General features: G+C 45.4%; 1 protein-coding gene across 1 annotated transcript in view; it reads right to left on the reverse strand.

Moving 5' to 3' along the window:
- ACOT11 (acyl-CoA thioesterase 11) overlaps positions 1–6,642 on the reverse strand; it is an 88,901-nt gene extending 82,259 nt beyond the window's left edge. Inside the window, exon 1 of the mRNA XM_040360420.1 lies at positions 6,624–6,642. The gene's annotated coding sequence lies outside the window, so the exon portion shown is untranslated. The remainder of the gene's footprint in view (positions 1–6,623) is intronic.
- Positions 6,643–16,357: the final 9,715 nt, after the last annotated feature.

Genomic DNA, 16,357 nt, shown 5'->3' on the forward strand with positions numbered 1-16,357 from the left:
GATGCCTATTTCCACGTCCCAGTAGCAGCAGAGCTGCACAAGTACCTCAGGTTCTATGTCAACCAGGAACACCTTCAGTTCGTGTGCCTACCCTTCGGCCTAACAACATCCCCACGGGTCTTCACCAAAGTTCTTTTGGCACTGGTAGCTCTCATCAGGCTGAAGAAGATTCGTTTGTATCATTATCTGGACGACCTCCTGGTCCTGTCCCAAGACAAAACTCTTCTCTTGGCACAGAGGGATCAGGTCATCTCGACCCTGTCCGAATTCGGGTGGCTCCTGAACCTGGCAAAAAGCCATCTAGAGCCAACTCAGTGTCTAACCTATCTAGGGGCTCAATTCGACACGGTAAGGAAGACCATCTCTCTACCAGTAGAGAAGATTCCGGTAATTCAGGAGAGGATTTCCCGGGCCTTGAGTACTCGCCATCTAAGAGCTCATCAATGCTTGAAGATCATTGGGACAATGGTATCCACAACACCAATGGTGAAATGGGCGCTATGGAGGCTACGTCCCTTCCAATCGGGCTTTCTCAGGCAGTGGAAGTCAGGGAGCATGAGTCAACGGATCCACATTTCAACGTCAATGAGGGGCAGCCTCTTCTGGTGGCTTCAACCGAAGAATCTGCTGAATTGTCACTCTATCGCTCCAGTTTCTTGGGTCACAGTGACGACAGATGCCAGTGGCTCCGGTTGGGGGGCCCTGTGCGGCACAAGCATGGCGCAAGGCAGGTGGGACGCTCGCCTCCACAATCCAGGCTCGAACACCCTGGAGCTTCGAGCGGCCTGGTGTGCCCTACAGTCCTTTTCACAACTTCTGAAGGGAAAGTCAGTAATACTAAGGATGGACAACACCACAGCAGTATCATATGTCAAGAGACAAGGCGGGACTCGGAGCTCTTCCCTTCTTCAGGAAGTCGAACCCATTATGAAATGGGCCCAAATGAACCCGGTCAACCTGACGGCTGTTTTCATTCCAGGCATTCAGAACTCCCAAGCGGATTTCCTGTCACGAACTCAGGTGGACGTCAACGAATGGTCTCTCCATGATCAGTCCTTCCGTTGGATCTTGTCCCTGGGAGTCAATCCCCAAGTGGATCTCTTTGCTTCCCCGAACAATGCCAAATTGAAGAAATTCTACACGAGGGGTTAGTACAGCCAGGCAATCGGGACAGATGCCCTAACGGATCGGTGGTGGTTTCAGAGGGCGTACGCCTTTCCCCCGATCCCAATAATTCTGAAATTCCTGAAGAGACTTCTAGCGGAAGAAGTAGAAATTACAATGGTGGCTCCATACTGGCCGAACAGGCCATGGTTCCCTCTTCTGGTTCAGCTGAGTCTTCAGGACCCAATTCTAATACCATTCAGACCAGACCTTCTCTCCCAGGGGACACTCCTCCATCCCTGTCCGGCTCAAATGAAACTAGCGGTCTGGTTCTTGAAAGGGAAAGGCTAAAATCCCTTGGCTGCGCCTCTTGGGTGATCTCTACCCTTATGAGCTCAAGGAAAGTAAGCACAAATAAAGTGTATGGTAGAATATGGTCTAAGTTTGTGGAATTTTCTTTAACCGCGGGCAGTTCTTTCAAGAACCCAGAAATCCAAAACATCCTAAGCTTTCTTCAATCAGGGCTAGACCTTCCCCTGTCTGTAAGCTCACTAAGAGTTCAAATCTCAGCACTTTCAGCCTTTTCTGGAATTCCTTGGGCAGCCCATCCACTAATCAAACAGTTTTTTCGTGGAGCTTCAAGACTGAGACCTCTGAGGAAGCCAAGATTCCCCAAATGGGATCTCCCGTTAGTACTTGACTTCTTGAATGGACTTAGTATGTCGGGGCCCTCCCCGTTCTCGTTGAAGAACTTTTCAGCCAAAGTAGCCTTTCTGGTCGCCATCACCTCGGCCAAGAGAGTGTCCGAGATCGGTTTTCTGGGTCACAAGGAGCCATTTCTCACCTTTTTTCCAGACAGAGTGGTTCTGATACCTATGTTGGGCTCCAAACCGAAGGTCTCGTCGGTTTTCCATGAGAATCAGGAAGTAGTTCTCCCTACCTTTAAAAACCCAGATTCTGACGAGACTCACCCTCTGGATATGGGCAAGATACTCACTGAATATCTTCAAGTTACATCTTCATTCAGACGTTCTGATCACCTGTTCATCCTGCATTCAGGCAAGAACAAAGGGAAAAAGGCATCTTCAAGAACAATCGCATCCTGGATCGTCCAGACGATACAACAGGCTTATTGTGCAAAGGGCTTGGCTCCTCCGCAGGCGGTAACAGCTCACTCCACGAGAGGGATGGCAGCTTCCTGGGCAGCAGCCCGTCATGTGGCGCCAGACGTCATTTGTAGAGCGGCATCCTGGTCTTCTATAAACACCTTTATGTCCCATTACTGTGTTGAACCTGCAGCACTTTCTTCTGTGAATTTTGGTTTATCAGTCTTGTCGGCTGACGGGACAAATTAAATATATTTCTGTTCAGCATACCCACCCGTGTGTTTGGCTAGTTATTTCCCACACGTAGGCTGCCATGGAGTCAGTCAGGAAAAGGGAAAATTTATTATCATACTTACCGTAATTTTCCTTTCCTGATGGACTCCATGGCAGACGGAGTTCCCACCCTGAAATTATGGAGTCGGGATAGTTACGGAACACTGAGACTATTGGTGAGTTAACTTTTATGGGTATGGGGTCCTATCACATTGGAGAGGAGGCGGGATTAACCCACACGTAGGCTGCCATGGAGTCCATCAGGAAAGGAAAATTACGGTAAGTATGATAATACATTTTCCCTTTTATTTATGGACTTTTGATATTTTATTTACATATGAAAATGAAGTTGTGTTTTTGGTAAATTGAGAATATGGTGCATAGGTTTAACATTTAAGTTGCACTTTCCTTTATATTGTATTTATTCACTTATCGAATTGAACTGACTTTACACTATCACTAAAACAGCCTGATCTATGTATATTTATTAGACATGTGCACTGCCGGAAAATGTGTTTGTTTTCGTTTTATTGTTTTTTGTCGTTTTTTTGCATTTTTCGGAAATTTAAAAATTTTACAATTCAGGAAATTCAAAAATACAAATTTTCAGATTTTAGAATTTCGGAATGTTCAAATTCAGAATTAGCGAATTTTCAAAATCTGAATTTTCAGATTTTAGAATTTCCAAATTTCCGGATTTTTGAATCTTCGAATTTCCAAATTAAGAATTTTCAAATTCAGAATTTTTGAATTTCCGGATTTTCAAATTTTGGCATTTTAAAATTTCGAATTTTCAAATTTTAGAATTTCCAAACTTTGAATTTCCGAATTTTGAATTTTCGAATTCCCCGAACTTCGAATTTCCGAACTTTGGCATTTCAAATTTTGGCATTTCAAAATTTCGAATTTTCAAATTTTAGAATTTCCGAACTTTGAATTTCCGAAATTTTGAATTTTCAAATTTCACAAAATTTTGAATTTTCAAATTTCACAACATTTTGAATTTTCAAATTTCACAAAATTTTGAATTTTCAAATTTCACAAAATTTTGAATTTTCAAATTTCATAAATTTTGAATTTCATAAATTTTGAAATTCCAATTTCCAAAATGTCCTAATTTCGAATTTCGAACTTCCAAGTTTCCAAAAATTCAAATTTCGAAATTACGAAAATTCGTAAATTCGGAATTTAGAAAATTCGTAAATTCTGAATTTTTGGAATTAACTAATTTGTCAAAATTCCTTAAAAAATAGTTTGGAACTAAATGAATTGCGCATTTTTAATATTTATTACCTTTTATAGATATCAATAGCACCCCCTCCAGGCATTGTCCCCTTGGGTCTCTCGTTCTTTTGCTTCTTTCTCTTGGGGGTGTCCTTGTTCCCCTCTCTCCTCCTTGTGACCCCCTTCCTGATATTAGGGTGAGTTCTTAAAGCTGTGCGTCGCAGTCTTGTCCATATGTATGATGTAAGCTGTTTTTATAAAAGTAACTCTCAATAGTGTATTTTTTATAATTGTTATTATATTTGTTGGTATTGATTGTATATACCAACTTCTAAAATACTTCCTGAAGGAACATAACTGCGAAATGCGTTGAACTGAACCTTTCTTGGTATAGAACCTATTTAAAAGATGGCAATGCCATATGAATGAAGCCCAAGTGAGATATGGGAGTTGGTAACACAGAGGCTCGGAAAATGTGCAGTGATGGATCACATGTAACAATAACTGACAGGTATTTTATGTCAGATTTGTTAAGAACATTTTTGAAACTTCTAACAAAAGCTGTGTTATTGCAGGTCTGTACCTTAACTGCTTTCCGACTGCCTCATGCACATTTACGTCGGCAGAATGGAACGGGCAGGTATATATATACGTTGCTTTGAATACTGCCCCCTAGTGGCAGCACGCCCGCCGCGGTCTGTGACTGTGCCCACGGACTTGATGTCCGCTGGTGTCCTGCGATCAGGTCACGGAAGAGGCAGAACAGGGGGATGCCTTTCTAAACAAGGCATCTCCCTGTTCTGCCTGGTGACACAGCACTGATCGTCTGCTCCCTCTCATCGGGAGCAGCGATCAGTGACGTGTCACAGTAAGCCACACCCCCTTAGAATCACTCCCTAGGACACACTTAACCCCTTCCCCGCCCCCTAGTGGTTAACCCCTTCCCTGCCAGTGTCATTTATACAGTAATCACTGAGCTGGTGGTCATCTTGGAGGTGTGTTTGGGGTCGTTATCATGTTGGAATACTGCCCTGCGGCCCAGTCTCTGAAGGGAGGGGATCATGCACTGCTTCAATATGTCACAGTACATGTTGGCGTTCATGGTTCCCTCAATGAACTGTAGCTCCCCAGTGGCGGCAGCACTCATGCAGCCCCAGAACATGAAACTCCCACCACCGTGCTTGAATGTAGGCAAGACACACTTGTCTTTGTACTCCTCACCTGGTTGCCGCCACACACGCTTGACACCATCTGAACCAAATAAGTTTATCTAGGTCTCATCAGACCACAGGACATCCAGTAATCCATTTCCTTGGTCTGCTTGTCTTCAGCAAACTGTTTGCAGGCTTACTTGTGCATCATCTTTAGAAGAGGCTTCCTTCTGGGAGGACAGCCATGCAGACCAATTTGATGCAGTGTGCGGCGTATGGTCTGAGCACTCACAGGCAGACCCCCCACCCCTTCAACCTCTGCAGCAACGCTGGCAGCACTCATAAGTCTATTTCCCAAAGACAACCTCTGGATATGACGCTAAGCACATGCACTCTTCTTTGGTCGACCATGGCGAGGCCTGTTCTGAGTGAAACCTGTCCTGTTAAACTGCTGTATGGCTTGGCCACACCATGCTGCAGCTCAGTTTCAGGGTCTTATAGCCTAGGCCATCTTTATGTAGAGCAACAGTGCATTTGGAATATGTTACTGTCAACTCTCAATATGAGAGCCAAAGAGCTGTCACTATCAGTGAAGCAAGCCATCATTAGGCTAAAAAAACAAACCCATCAGAGAGATCGCAAAAACATTAGGTGTGGCCAAATCAACTGTTTGGAACATCCTTAAAAATAAAGAATGCAACCCTCCCACAGTGCAAACTGCCCTCCCAGCCACTTCCCAGTACAGACCTTCCAGTACAGAGCACCCCAAAAGCACAGACCCCATTTCTCCCAACTGGTACAGACACCCCTCCCTCCCTATCAGTACAGACAGACCATTTACAGTACAGACCCCCCTCCCTCCCCACCAGTACAGACCCCCCCCCCCTCCCAAATACAGCAGATCTCTCTTCCAGTACAAGTCTCCTCCCCATTAGTACAGACAGATATCCCCCCAAATCCCAACCAGTATAGACCCCCCCATCCAGTACAGACCCCTCCCTCCCCACCAGTACAGGCCTCTTCCCCACCAGTACAGAATCCCCCCTCTAGTACAGACCCCCCCCCCCTCCAATACAGACCTCTCTTACAGTACAGGTCTCCTCCCTCCTCATTAGTATAGACAACCCCTTTAAATGAAACCTGGAGATCACCTTTAAACCTTCATTAAGACACAGAAGTTGAACCTGACTCTTTTTTTTTTACTTCATATAAGTGCAGTACAGAGGATGTTTTTTCCAGTCGTATGAAGTGTAAGAAGACAATGACTTCCTAGGTCCAGTCTCTGCAAAAAAACGCTGAAGGAACGTGGAAGAAACAAGCAGGGCCTGAACTAACTAGTATTAAACAGGAGAGAAGTACAGAGAGAGATGCACATACGTGAACAAGCTGTACTGTCCCCAAACCACCACTAGATGTTGGCATACAGTACATCGCAACAATAGCAGCCTGATATAGTTCAGTACAACAAAAAATTACATAGTATTGGGACAGGACAGCTGCCAACTAATGGTTACTGTACTTTGCGCATTGTCAAGTCCTTGTGCAAAATCCCATCAGTGCCAAACTTCAAAATACCTTCTTTTTGGTAATAGAGATGTCATTTGTTCAGTAGCAACCTATTGCAGCCAACTTATATGTGCATAGAAGAAAACTATTTCTACTATAAACTATTCCAATAAATGAAAAAAGGAAAACACTCCACCAAGACCTATTTAGATTTCGGGTTCCAGCAATGAGTTTTTACATTGCTACAAAGACTACATACCTTTCCAGAGCAGATCCGAAAGCCAAGAGGTTTCTAAAAAGTAAAGTTTTGGGAGGTCAGTCCACCCTTTATAAAAACTCCTGAGCTTTGTTTACAGGAGTACCCAGCAAGGTGTGTCTGCAAACAGGTATTGTTAATGTACAGCACTGTGTACAGTGGAGAGGGTCCAAGTGAGAACTTATCTAACCAGCGCACTCTAGTGATGAAATATAAAGACTGAGGGCCAGATCCTCAAAAGAGATACTCCGACTTAAGTGCTGTTCAGTCTGTGTGTAACTTTGGAAACGATCCTCAAAAGGCTTTTTCCAAAGTTAGACAGAAGATCCGGCATGTGTAATTGAATTACACAGCCGAATCTTAGGATGCAGTACCGCATCCGCCGCTGGGGGCATTTCGAGTCGAAATAGCGTTGCTAGTATGCAAATTAGCACTTAAGGCGATCCACAAAGCTTTCTAGCTTCCTTTTTGCGCCGTAAGTGTTATTTTGCAAGTGTAAAATTAGGGCTCGTTCTACAAAGTGTAAACTAGTCACACCTTGTAAAAGCCCATTCCAGCGACGGCATTTGGTATGCTTTCCCGAGGGAGAACTCCACGGCAATTTGTAAAAACAAAACCGGCATGGGTTCCCCCCCAGGAGCATACCAGGCCCTTAGGTCTGGTATGGGTTGTAAGGGGACCCCCCCCTACGCCGAAAAATCGACGTAGGGGTCCCCCTACAATCCATACCAGACCCGTATCCAAAGCACGCAACCCGGCCGGTCAGGAAGGGAGTGGGGACGAGCGAGCGCCCCCCCCTCCTGAGCCGTGCCAGGCCGCATGCCCTCAACATGGGGGGGTTGGGTGCTCTGCGGCAGGGGGGCGCACTGCGGGCCCCCCCACCCCAGAGCACCCTGTCCCCATGTTGATGAGGACAGGACCTCTTCCCGACAACCCTTGCCATTGGTTGTCGGGGTCTGCGGGCGGAGGCTTATCGGAATCTTGGAGTCCCCTTTAATAAGGGGGCCCCCAGATACCGGCCCCCCACCCTAAGTGAATGGATATGGGGTACATCGTACCCCTATCCATTCACCTGGAGGCAAAAAGTAAAAGTTAATAAACACACAACACAAGGCTTTTTAAAATATTTTATTATTCTGCTCCGGACGCCCCCCCTGTCTTCGTTATTAGCTCAATTACCAGGGGGGGCTTCTTCTTCCGCTCTCCGGGGGTCTTCTCCGCTCTCCGGGGGTCTTCTCCGCTCTCCGGGGGGGGCTTCTTCTTCCGCTCTCCGGGGGGGGGCTTCTCCGGACTCCGGGGGGCTTCTTCCATCTTCTCCCCTCTTCCGCTCTTGACTCGGCGAACCCCGGTTCTTCTGCAGCTCTCCGGTGCCTTCTTCTTCAGCGCTGGCTGCCTGCTATGTTTGTGTGTTAGCTCGATTTCAAACAGGCAGCCAGCGCGGTCTTCTGTGACGTCAGGGTCCTCTCTTCCCTTCTTCCGATGTTGCCTCGTCGCCTGTTGTCGCTGTAATGATGGAAGCGCGCCTTGCATCCCATTTATATAGGCATCACCGTCCCATCATGCACCGGAGCATGATGGGACGGTGATGCCTATATAAATGGGATGCAAGGCGCGCTTCCATCATTACAGCGACAACAGGCGACGAGGCAACATCGGAAGAGGGGAGAAGAACAGAAGAGAAGATGACGCCACAGAAGACCGCGCCGGCTGCTTGTTTGAAATCGAGCTAACACACAAACATAGCAGGCAGCCAGCGCTGAAGAAGAAGGCACCGGAGAGCTGCAGAAGAACCGGGGTTCGCCGAGTCAAGAGCGGAAGAGGGGAGAAGATGGAAGAAGCCCCCCGGAGTCCGGAGAAGCCCCCCCCGGAGAGCGGAAGAAGAAACCCCCCCCGGAGAGCGGAGAAGACCCCCGGAGAGCGGAAGAAGAAGCCCCCCCTGGTAATTGAGCTAATAACGAAGACAGGGGGGGCGTCCGGAGCAGAATAATAAAATATTTTAAAAAGCCTTGTGTTGTGTGTTTATTAACTTTTACTTTTTGCCTCCAGGTGAATGGATAGGGGTACGATGCAGTGTAACTTAAATTGGATTTTTTAAGTTACGTCAGGTTTTTGTGGATCTGGCCCTGAGACTTTAATATTCAGAACTCAACTGTTTGTTTAAAAAGTTATTAAAGTTGCTGGACAAGCCATTTGGCAGTTTAATATTATTAAAATTTACCTTTTTATATCTACAGGCAGCTATGATTTGCAGCTCGTTTTGCACAAAGTGGAACCGAACCTGGTCTTCTGGGGTCCCTCGGCGGCTGTCCCAGCTCCTCCCCGCAATAACTAACCCCCCTTCATGGGAGCTCTCTCCCATGGGGGTTAGTTCTTGCGGGTGTGCTCCTGTGATACAGCCGGCGGCCATAGCCGCTCACTGTATCACTTGGCCCCGCCCCCCGGCGCGCCGCATCATTGGATGTGATTGACAGCAGCGCAAGCCAATGGTTGCGCTGCTATCAATCCATCCACTCTAGCTAATCAACGGCCAGACTGAGTGGAGAAGAGGACGTCGGGGGCGAGCGCAGCAGGTGAACGGGCTCAGGTAAGTAAAACGGGGGGCTGTAACTGTCAGATGTTTTTTTACCTTAAAGCGGAGCTCCACCCTAAAGTGGAACTTCCACTCATCGGATTCCTCCCCCCTCCAGTGCCACATTTGGCACCTTTCAGGGGGGCGGGGGGTGCAGATACCTGTCTGAGACAGGTATTTGCACCCATTTCAATGCATACAGTCTGGGGGTAGACTGCGGGTAATGTGTCACTTCCCGGAACCCCCCCCCCCCCCCCCCCGTTGTGTTCTGGGAAACACAAGGGTCCCAGAACACAACAGTGACCAGTGAAAGACGCGTAGCGCTGCTCGCGCATGCACAGTAGGGAACTGAAGCTGCAGCGCTTCACTTCCTGATTCCCATACCCATGATGGGGGGGGGGGGGCAGCAGAGTGGTGAGCGTTCGCTCGTCCTCTGCTGCCGACGTCACTGGACTCCAGGACAGGTAAGAATCCTAATATTAAAAGTCAGCAGCTGCAGTATTTGTAGCTGCTGGCTTTTAATATTTTTTTACAGCGGAGCTCCGCTTTAATGTATAGGATGTATTAAGATGAAAAAACATGAACCTTTAACCCCTTTAACCACTTGCTGACGGCTGGACGTCTATAGACGTCCTCGGCTTTGTGTGGGTATATCTGAATGATGCCTGCAGCTACAGGCATCATTCAGATATTGCTGTTTTCGGCCGGCGATTCCCTGCACCATAAAAATGATCATAGCGGCTGTTACGCCACTTGATTATTCTTATGGGTGGTAAGATGTCTCCCCCCCCTCCCGCCGCCCTCCGGTGCTTCTACGGAATCGGTGAGTCGGTGAAGAGGATCCGCCGGCCCCGGTTCTTGACCATAGAGATTTTCGGTGGACCAGATGGTCACCGGAGTCTCTATGATCGTCGGAGGCTGGGCTCGATGTTATGACTCTGCATTCAAAAAAACGGCGCCGCTTTGGCTAGGAAGCCGGGGATCTTTTTTTTTTTTTTGGCTTTTCAGCCTAGAGGTGAGATGTGGGGTCTGAGTTGGCTTTCCAGAAAATAAGCTGTGGATCTTGACATCTTTTCATTCGTTAAGCTTGAAGACAACAACCAAATGCACTTACTGGGCTAGATTCACATAGATTAGCGGATCTTTAGATCCGCGTAATCTATGTGATTTACGATCCACCGGTGCAATTTTGCGAGGCTAGTGCAGTATTCACAAAGCACTTACCTCGAAACTTGCACCGGCGGAATTCAAATTCCGCGGCTAGGGGGAGTGTACAATTGAAATCAGGCACGTTCCCGCGCCGATTTAACTGCGCATGCGCCGCCGGCGAAATTTCCCAGTGCGCATGCTCCAAATGACGTCGCTAGGACGTCATTGTTTTCGGCGGCAAAGTCAATTGCGGCCCTCCGTATTCCAGACCGACTTATGCAAACGACATAAAAATTTGAAACTCGGCGCGGAAACGACGGCCATACTTAAAGCGGTGGTTCCCCCTTAAAAACAACTTTTTTTTATTCCACTGCCCCCCCACATTACAATAGAATTAAGGCTCTTATTTTTTTTTTGCTGCTGTACATACCTTGATACAGCATCTTCACCCGTGCATCCGGGTTGCGAGTCCCGCGGGAGTGGGCGTTCCTCACATGCTGTTGATTGACGTTTTGCCCAAAAACGAGCTCTCCCCTGTCGCGTAAGCCGCGTCACGGTTGGCGAAAGGAGCCGAACGGCGAGTCGGCACTATACTGCGCATGCGCATCGCCGTTCGGCTCCTTTCGCCAATCGTGACGCGGCTTACGCGACGGGGGGAGAGCTCGTTTTTGGGCAAAACGTCAATCAACAGCATGTGAGGAACGCCCACTCCCGCGGGACTCGCAACCCGGATGCACGGGTGAAGATGCTGTATCAAGGTATGTACAGCAGCAAAAAAAAAATAAGAGCCTTAATTCGATTGTAATGTGGGAGGGCAGTGGAATAAAAAAAAGTTGTTTTTAAGGGGGAACCACCGCTTTAACATTAGCTACCCCTCATATAGCAGGGGTAACTATCCGCCGGAAAAAGCCGAACGCAAACGACGTAAAAAAAAAGCGACGGGCGGGCGTTCGTTTCTGAATCGGCGGTTCTCCTCATTTGCATATCCGACGCATAAAAGACCGAGGCGACACCTGGCGGCCGGCGGGAGATTGCAGCCTAAGATCAGACGGTGTAAGTCACTTACACCAGTTGGATCTAAGGGAGATCTATGCGGAACTGATTCTTATGAATCAGTCGCATAGATCCCACCGTCGGATCTCAGAGATATGACGGCGGATCAGGAGATACGCCGTCGTATCTCTTTGTGAATCTGGCCCACTGACTTTTTTATAATTGCAAACTTCCAAGGAACTCTTGAGCAAAATTTAGTTATGGAATAATTATTGGTTGTGAATGTCACTGGCGCAAAAGAAAATAAATAAATAAATGTGAACCGTGATCTGCTGCAGTACTGTGTGCCCTTAGTGGGGGTCAATAGTGCATGAGGAAGAAAAGTGTTACTGCGCTGATCTAATTATCCAGAGGTATTAAATCTCTGGGAGTATGGACATAAGTGAAATATCAGGGCCACAATGTACCCAATCTTAAATGTGAATAACCTGGATACAAACAATATATAAAAAATATGAGAAATATATGAGTCATACAAATGTGACACAGTGATTTCAAACTTGAATCGTATATCTAGATCAGTGTGTCAGCATACAATCCATATGCCACAGTGCTTCTATGAGAAAAATGGCTGTTGCTGCTACTGACCAACCAAATAGTGAAAACAATACGAAAGATATTACAAAAAATATTGTGTATATATGTGTATAAAACTACAATATGCAGTATGCCAACTGCACCGTGAGTTGTCCAATAACCGATATTGGAACAAAATAAATATCAAAAAAGTGAAATAATTATCAAACAACCATACAAATGTGCAATGTGCTGACTGCACTTAAAAATAGTCCAAATGGCAGGCAATCTTGCGCTTATACAATAGGTTCCAGCAAACACAAGGTTCAATGTTGGTAGTACTGTGTAGAGGAAAGTGCCGCTATCTCTTCCACCCGACAAAGATGTGCCACCATCACCAATGGTTAAAATCAACACTCACCAGACCCCAGATATTATTAGGCTCCAAAGTGGTGTCTTTTCTTTGTCCGTCAGTGGGTGTTGCCTCCTTTTCCCTTTTACAAGGTGTCATCAATTCCTCAAAAACAAGGGGCTCATCATGGTGTAGTATATTAAAATATGTATTTATTTAAAAAAGGTAAAAAAATAACACTTACAATATAAAGTGCCTCTGACCGGCACTGAGTGTCTTTGGCAGTGTCAACCGTTAAAAGCCGCTGACCAGCATTTAAATGGCGTCCTAAGAGGTGTGCTTGCCCCGCTGTGCTCCGCATGTATTGCTACAAGGGGTCTGCGCTGGTGTGCTGCACCCTCTATGTGCGTGTCCAAACAGCCTCTACGCGTTTCGCTAATTGCGTCGTCAGGAGATTATATTTTTTTTTATATTTTTTTCTTCTGAGTTGGCTTCCAGTATCTAAACTGTATAAAAAAAAATTATTCTAATCAAAAGAATTGTTAATTCTTGGCTATGTTGTCTTCTTATCTCACTGTAAAGAGGTCCAATCATGTCATATTTCTATTACAAGGGATGTTTACATTCCTTGTAATAGAAATAAAAGTGATCAAAATTTTAATTTTAATTTTTTTTAAAGTGTCAAAATAAAAAAAGTAAAATTCACAATCATTCACAATCATTTTTTTTTTTTTTTAAAGTGCCCAAGACCTCCTCTGTAACTCAAAACATATAACCAAAAATTGAAAGCGTTGCCTATGGGGATTTTTAAGTACCGAAGTTTGGCGCCATTCCACGAGCGTGTGCAATTTTGAAGCGTGACATGTTAGGTATCTATTTAATCGACATAACTTTATCTTTCACATTATGTAAAAAAATTTTGCTAACTTTACAGTTTTTTTTTTTTTTTTTAAGCATAAAACAGATTTTTTTTTTAAAACGCGTTTGAAAAATTGCTGCGCAAATACCGTGCGAGATAAAAAGTTGCAATGATCGCCATTGTATTCTCTAGGGTCTCTGCTAAAAAAAATATATACAATGTTTGGGGGGTTCTGTGTAATTTTCTAGCAAAAAAACGATGATTTTTACATGTAGGAGCGAAGTGTCATGCCGCGTACACACGATCGGTTAAACCGATGAGAATGGTCTGATGGACCGTTTTCATCGGTCAAAACCGATCGTGTGTGGGCCCCATCGGTTATTTATCCATAGGTTAAAAAAAAGCAATCTTGTTTTAAATTTTAAAAATCCACGCATGCTCAGAATCAAGTCGACGCATGCTTGGAAGCATTGAACTTCATTTTTTTCAGCAGGTCATTGTGTTTTACGTCACCGTGTTCTGACACGATCGTTTTTTTAACCGAAGGTGTGTAGGCGCGACCGACCATCAGTCAGCTTTATCGGTTAACCAATGAAAACGGTCCATCGGTCCGTTCTCATCGGATGGACCGATCGTGTGTACGCGGCATTAGAATTGGCCTGGTTGGCTTATTCAGACATCTGCACAGTTTGAGGTGATATTTCCGGCATCCCCTGCTCTGCCCTTCCTTAGGTTTACTGCAGAGTCTCTAATTTGGTTCTGTATCTACAGGAGATGTGTTGTTTCTCAGGTTACAGTGCTGGGAGTACAAGTATTTTTGACAAATTCTGAAATTCTGAAATATCCAAATTAACAAAATTTAATTCATAAATTTTTGGATATTGAATTTTTGAATTTTTGAATTGGTGAAATTCGAAAATTCTGAAGTCCAACAATTTTTAAAATCCTGAAATTAGGAAATCTGAAATTCTGAAAATCCGTAAATTGAAAAAATGTGAAAATAGGAAAAATCAAAAGAACGAAAATACGAAAGTTAGAACATATGAAATAATAACTAACGAATAATAACTTAACTTTTACTAACTATTAAATTATAGGTATTGGAATTTCCTTTCAAATTTGGCTGTTAGTAAATGTAACGAATATGAATTTATCTGTAGTTTGAATTTTACGAAATAACAAATGCTGTATCTAAACAAATGGAACATAATGAAGTAGTAATAATAATAAATAACAATAATAATAAAAACTTTTTATTATTAATTATTAATTTGTTCCCTTCCATTTGTTTAGATGCAAAATTCTTATTTCAGGTAATTCATAACTTTGGATAAATTCCTATTTTTTACGTTCACCAATAGCCAAATTTGAAAGGAAATTCCAATACCTATAATTTAATAGTTAGTTATTTTTAGTTAGGTATTATTCCTAATTTCGGGATTTTGAATTTCCAAATTTCTAATTTTCGAACTTTTTTTTTAAGTGTATTTTGTGCGTGTACTCGAGAGAGGAGCCGGACTGCAGGAGTTGGGAGTAGGCAGGCCTCCCCCAGAGGCAATCTGCCACCTTTCTCTATGCCCCGGGTGGCAATGGTGGGTGTGTGAGGGGGTCCTCCCACACAGCCCGCCCTACCTGCTCCGCTTTGAAGCCCAACGGGGCAGAGGGACTCCCTATAAGGGAGTGAGAGGTTCTAGCCCGCTCAACCAGCCCCATTAGTCCTTCACCTCTCTTTTTTAGGGATCGCATGGTCAAAGTGCGTGCATGTTAACCCAATTTCGAGTGCGTGTGTAGGTGTGGTGGTTTTTGTGGGAGGGGGGTGGGCGTACTAAGCGCAGGCTTACCTCGCATAGCACACCCACCGGGAGCCGGGGAGAAGCACCAAACTCAATTCACATGTAGCCGAGACCGGGATCCGAACCCCTAGCTGCAGAGGTGAATGACTTGTCAGCGCAGTGCCAATCGCGTTGAGCCACCGCAGCTCCCTGTGTTCTATCAAGTTGACGTCAGGACTCTGTGCAGGCCAGTCAAGTTCCTCCACCCCAATCTTGCTCATCCATGTCTTTATGGACCATGCTCTGGGCACTGGTGCACAGTCATATTGGAACATTAAGGGGTCATCCCCAAACTGTTCCCACAAAGTTGGGAACATGAAATTGTCCAAAATGTCTTGGTTTGCCGACACCTTAAGAGTTCCCTTCACTGGAACTAAGGGACGAAGCCCAACCCCTCAAAAACAACTCCACACCATAATCCCCCTCCACTAAATGATTTGGACCAGTGCACAAAGCAAGGTCCATAAAGACATGGATAAGCAAGTTTGGGGTGGAGGAACTTGACTGGCCTGCACAGAGCCCTGACCTCAACCTGATAGAACACCTTTGGGATGAATTAGCGCGGAGAATGCGAGCCAGGCCTTATCGTCCACATCAGTGCCTGACTTAACAAATGCGCTTTTGGAAGAATGGTCAAACATTCCCATAGACACACTCCTAAACATTGTGGACGGCCTTCCCAGAAGAGTTGATGCTGTTATAGCTGCAGAGGGTGGGCCAACTCAATATTGAACCCTACGGACTAAGACTGGGATGACATTAAATGTGAAGAAGCTGTCCCCTGCAGTAATTTTTTTTCACCACAAGATGACACCAAAGGTCAGCATTGTTTAACACACTTCCTCTGAGCCTAGGCTGTCATGGACCCGCCCCCTGAGCCTGCATTCACAATACTGTGACATTAACAGTGCTCACATGTCATTATGTGAGCCCATATTCAGGACAGTGGTAAGACCTACCACCTTCACAGGAGAAAGTAAGGGCCATGACCTCCCTGGAGTGACCTTGAAAAAAAAAAATATGGAATGTGGGGGGCAGAGGGTGCTCTCTATTACACAGCTACTTGCAGGATCCATGGCTATGCAGTTGCTGTTTTCAAGCGCGTTTTGCGCTTTCAAATCAGTGTTTTTTATGCATTTTTGCATGCAGGGAGGGGACGAGTGAGCGCCCCCCTCTCAAACCATACCCGGCCATCACCTGGTGATGTCACCTTGTGACCCCGCCCCTTACCTATTTAAGAACTGTCAGATGGAGGAGTGGACAGTCGGCAGTTACCCTTCGTTGAGTTTCTTTTTCGGCTCCGGAGGTGCGGCAGGTGGTGTGATTGACGATGGATCTACACCAGTAACATTGTTTTTTAAAAAACGAATTTTTAAAAACCGCATGTGTTTTCTTCTTGTTGACACT

Source organism: Rana temporaria, chromosome 7 (assembly GCF_905171775.1).
Source record: "Rana temporaria chromosome 7, aRanTem1.1, whole genome shotgun sequence".
NCBI classification, from domain to species: Eukaryota; Metazoa; Chordata; class Amphibia; order Anura; family Ranidae; genus Rana; species Rana temporaria.